The sequence below is a fragment of the Heliconius melpomene genome, chromosome 1 (assembly GCF_056956725.1).
Source record: "Heliconius melpomene rosina isolate 202511_hmr_F chromosome 1, ASM5695672v1, whole genome shotgun sequence".
Classification (NCBI taxonomy): Eukaryota; Metazoa; Arthropoda; class Insecta; order Lepidoptera; family Nymphalidae; genus Heliconius; species Heliconius melpomene.
In genome coordinates, this window is record NC_140389.1 from 6,674,520 (window position 1) to 6,680,530 (window position 6,011).

The following is a 6,011-nucleotide window of genomic DNA, read 5'->3' on the forward strand; positions in this document are numbered from 1 at the left end:
TCCCTACGCGAGGGAGTGAAATATTTATTTATTTTTTCTTCGCTCTAGTGTCGAGGTATAGCGCGACGTTGAGTTCTGCCAGAATTCGGTAGAAACTGGGGAACGGAGTGTCTTAACACTAAGTTCCCTCTGCCTATTCTGCTGCGTGCGGGATACAGCGTGAAGCTAATTTATATTTATTTAGATATTTAGTAAAATAAGCACACAGATATCAAAAGTAGATGTAATACGATAAAATTAGACAATTTCACTTATTCTCTAATATTATCAATGGCAATACATTTGGAGAACCATCACGCGAGGGGTGGTAACTACCCCTAAAAGCTATATTTAGACTGGGTGAGACGCATCGGAAACATTGTTTGTATGGAGACGGAAAATACGCGCTATTACAGTATAGTTAATCGCAATGGTCAATTATATTGGTATTTTAAATGGTAATTATAAATAGTAATACGATTCAATCGATACAATCTAGTGACTCTACTCTCTGTTATCCTTTTTTTGTTCATGTACGAGATACGTACTGCTTATTAAATAGCAGGTTAAAAGCTTAGGTGTATATCTTCTACTACAATTAACTTACCTTAGACGATATTTGAACCCATAACAACAATCCTGTGCTAATCACACCCACCTTAGTTCCGCGTTACATGCAGACAGCCAGACATCTCGTCTGCCATCATTGTTCCTACATAATAGAAAGCTTATACTACCCTGTTTAAATACTAATGTTTGCTAGTGAATGGTTAGTACCTAGTTAGTTTTAAATTATTAAAGGTTTAAATATATAATTCTACTATATATCAATCTAATATTGAAGATATATATTATCAGCTTTAAGCGAGTATCCCGTATATAGCAGGATAGGCAGAGGGAACCTAGTGTTAAGATACTCCATTCTCTACATTCCACCGAATTTTTCGAGGCATTGCGTGTTGAATGGCAGTACCTAGCTGGCAGTAGAAGCCAGTCTTTTGCCTTGGTGCCCTTAATTCATTCCCTGAGGATCGAACCCGCAACCACCGCGTTACAAAAATTTACCAAAATTCTTCGGAGAACTGGAAAAAAATAGGAAAGAAACTATTTTTTTCTAAAAAAAAAAACGAAAATTGCGGGCGACGACTAGTCAGATATAAAAAAAAGAAAGTATATATTTAATTTCAGGAAGAAAAAACAAAAGAAAATCTCGCCTTAGCTCCTTGCTAATGTTGTTTTTGATATTGTTCGCAATTCTCTATTAATTGTTTTGTTTACGCGGTCACCTCACCGAGCGGGGCGCGTCGTCGCGGCGCTACGCTAAAAAACAAAGAGCTACTGCAAAAATAAAATGGTGGTAGAAGTGAATTTGTAGTGTAATTTCAACGTATTTAAGCAATACGACGCAGTTAAACGCCGCGATGATTGTCACTTCAAATTTGATTTAGGGTTATTACAATATTACCCTGAATAAAAACTTGGTCCACCCAAAATTTGTTCAAGACCGATCAGGCCAAGTTGGCAAATGTGAAAAGCGCAAGATACAACGTAGAAATCTTTATGTGAAGCAGCTATCGGTAATCAAAAAATTAAGTTGATTTCATGTTCCAGTTCTGATAATGACGAAACAAGGGGTTTGGTTAGGACCAGCCAGGAGCCAGCCTTTACATATAACTTTCAGTAACACACAGTATCCGGAAATAGATGATCTCGGCGTTGAGTGACGCCACTTAAGACTCAATGTCTTGAAAATTGGTCGGAAAATGGAAAACGAATTACCTTAACACTGTGCGTTAAATAAAAAAATAGAAAGTATATAAATAATATAAAATGTTCAATTAAACTTTGAAATGAAACGGAATATAAATTATTTCAGCATGAGCTTCATTAGGGAGGGCCATGACGTCCTCCCTCGCCCCCTTTATTTACCCATCAAATCTATAGAATAATGGATAGTATCGCTTTTAGAGTGCATCTGACGTTGCAATTTACATGTATGAATTAATGTATACGATGTAGATGACTGTTTATGGTTTGCAAACGGGCTATAGCCCGCATCTTTGTTTGTGCGGACTATGAAACCGTAAAAGTGGGTTTTTGTTTGTTTTTTTAAGGGAAATTCCTATTTAGTATTGTTTTTGTTCTAGGATGCTGAAGACAGAGAAAACTTAATGTTCAGATACTCCGTCAGATGTTCTAAACGATTTATGTATAGAGTGGTGGTACATGGCACTATGTTCAGAGCGAGTGGAAATCGAACCCAGAAGCGTCACGTTCAAAATCAATATTAATAAGTAATATTGCTTTAATTTTAGTAGTTCATAATTTTAAAAAACGCAAAATTACTATTTATATAACCATTTCTTCAACTATCATAATTTTCAGCAGATATTTCCTTGTCAAAAAACCCCTTAATTACTTTCACTACCGCTAACATTGTAAATAACCAAATAAAATGGACCAATAAAATTTTCTCAAAACCAACTTCTCATTGAGGTCTATGATTCACCAGGTACTTACCTCACCTTCATAAATCGTGATTCACGTAGCGAGTGCCTTCCTGCGTAATTTCAACTTAAAGTAATAAGTAACACTTCCTTTCTCTTTTACTAAATATTTTTAGTAAGAATATGTATCGGTATTCAGAGTTTTTGACATCATCGGGAAATCCAATTGTGATATAATGTTAGTAAATTAAGTATAAGTAATTATTGCACAATATAAAAATTCATTCGAGGCTGTATGACAGCGTCAGACTGTAAGTGCGATTTCTATAATATGTTCGATCCACATTCTGAAGAAGGAATTATTCTAAATTCCATGTTCTGATAGATAAAGCACTGCTTTACATGCAATGTCTCCAGAATTCGGCGGAAAGTGGGGAACGGAGTATCATAACACTAGGTTTCCTCTGCCTACCCTGTTGTGTGCGGGATACAGTATGAAGATGATTTTTTTTTATTTTTAAGTTCCGCCTCCCAACCCTCATTAGAGTAGGGTATGAAAAAAAACCTCCCTAAAGAGTAGTATTGACATGTGACATAAAGGAAACTGTTATATTGGAATTTCAAAGGTTCTTCCGAAACCGAATCACGCGAAGTTACGATGACCTTGACCTTGATGATGATCCGACCACGACTTGCTATCGCCGGAACATTTCATGTTCACCTACGAAATATGTTTTTTTTTTAATTATTTTTTTGTTCTAAAAATAAATAAAGAAAAAAAAATGTAACGATATTTGAACAATCACAAAAATAAAAAAAAACAATATAAAGATATTCATAATTAAATTAATTTACGAAAAGCTAACTTTTTTAAGCGTTAATATGCATTTGATTGCGAATAAAACGATAAACGTTGCGGAAGGAACGATACCATTATATTTGCATTAAGCGACATTTTTCATCCATCCATCAGCCTTTCAACGTCCACACCTGGACATAGGCCTCCCCTAATTCTCGCCACTCCGTCCGGTCCTGCGCCCTTTGAATCCAGCGACATTTTACTGACCTTAAACTTATTTTTATAGCTTCACGCTGTATCCTGCACACGGACAGGGTACGTAGAGGGTACCTGGGGATCTAGTGTTAAGACACTCCTTTCCCGTTGAGATAGCCCGTTCCTCGCTTTCGGCAGAATTCTGGAGGCATTGCGTGTTGAGTGACAGAACTCAACACCGCGCTTTGCCTCGACACCAGGCAAAAAAAGAAAATATTGAATATTTCCAATTATACGTCTTAATAAGAAAGGGAATTACAAAATTTTTATGCATTGCAAATTATTATGGAAACACCCCATGGGGTGGTTAGGATTTTTAAAATACTTAAAAGTTTAATGACAGGGGGTTTGTCATCGACACCGGCCTCGTGACAGATCACGCTGGGGGGATAATGTGCTCAGTTTTTTTTAATCATACTTGATTAAGTTGATAATTAGGAAGGTACCTACTTCCTTCAAATAATACTCATATTATTAACATTTTAAAGATTTATTTATAGTTTTTCTTTATATTGATGATGTATACCGCAGATAGCAGAGAAGGCAGAAGGAACCTTGTGCTTACACTTCGTTCCCCCATTTTCGCTTAATTTTCGAGATGATACGTGTTGAATAGGGGTAAATGCTAAACACCGCGTTTGGTTTTCTTATCAGAGCGCGAAAATGAAAATACTTAATTCCACCGAGTGGGAGTCGAACGTCACGACGCCCTTATATATTTATAATTTGCAAATACCACCACTGTGCCACCATTCTAATTGGTTTTAATAAATTTTTATTTAATTTAGCTGTAAAGAAATTTTGGTGTTTAATTCCGCCCTTTAATGCAATATCTCAAAAATTGGACGAAAAGTGGAGAACAGAGTATCTTAACACTAGGTTCCCTCTGCCTTTGTGGTAAAAAATCTTTAAAAAAAAAAGTCTAAAGATATAACAGGTAAAGTATATCTATCTATCTATTCTTACTCGCGGTAACACAAAAGCTATTGCAAGCGGGGGTGTACCATGACAGATGACCGTGAGCGACGACAGGGAGCAATGCGGGGTCAGGGGGGTCCCCTAGATTTATTATGGAGATAATATTTAGATTTGCAAGTACTTATCGATGTAAATGCATGAAGAGAGAAATATCACTTTCAATGCTTATACAATTTGAGTTTCGGAAATGTTATATTCAAAGCCAATACTTTTATTTTAGTTTAAATAACTATATAAATATAACCCATAATCTTAAGTTAAAAAATAGTTTAACTTTTAATATAAAGAGCTTTTTCTTTGTTTTTATGATTGATTAATGGTATTTTTTTCCATATCATTTTATATATCAATTAATTTCGTTTAAATCCATTACGTACATCATAAGAAATACATATGTAGGTACCTACATCAGCTATCGCAGCGGCACGGTGTCTGTAGTTAGCGAGATGGTTTTTTTTTTAAGGGAGCCCCCCGTCAATTAACCAAACCTACCGAAATAATATACCTATATTAAAACATATTATTAGGCTGTGTGTGAGTTACAAAAAAAAAATAGTGAAATCACAGGGTACGCAGAGGGAACATAGTGTTAAGACACTCTTTTCCATATTTTTCGCTTAAACTTTCGAAATTTTGCGTGTTGAGTGACAGAACTTAACGCCGTGCTTTGTTTTTTACTAATATATGTATGTAGCTAAGATATTCACGATTAACAAATAATGTAACGGAATATATTACTTATAATATTAATAATGAATTAAATAACATAGTTTTAATATGTAACGGATCAGTATGTAAATATTTAAATCAAATTTATAACTATAGATCAATGTAACTGTGTCCAATACACTATTATTTTGATTCACTCTCCATACAAAACAAACTAGATGAGCCTGACACGATGACGGATGACCGCAGGCAATGACATGGGGTGTTGGGGGAGTGTTAGGAAGGTGCTAGGGGGTAAATTTGTTTATTGTTTAACTTCACACTATATCTCGCATATAACAGGGTTGGCAGTGGGAACCTAGTGTTACGATTCTCCGTTCCACATGCACAGCCGAATTCTCGTAGTTTTGCGTGATGAGGGGCGGAATTCAACGCCGCGCTGTATCTACCAGACCGAGAGAATGAAAATAAACATGACCATCCCCCAATTGGGGATCGAGCCCACAATTATTTTTTTAAGTATAAGGAACATTTCACCGAGTGAGATACTTACTGCTATATTTTAAAATTTTCAAAATTATCTGACCTAATAGTTCAAACAATAAAAATATAATACCTACAAAAATACCTACAAAAAAATCTCTCTCTCTCTCTTTCTCTTACTCCAAAATTACATTCAAACAACACATTTTTTTACCATAGGTAAATAAAAAAAATCCCCCCAAAAAAAACGCATTTCCCCCTCCAACCCAAACGCGCAGCAAACGGCGCAGTACCATCTATTACGTTACAACTATCATTATGGCCACTATTGATTCCTAATCCGCACTTCCTGATGTTACGTAACGCCACCCTCCCCCACCCTCCGAGATTTACAACCCTCT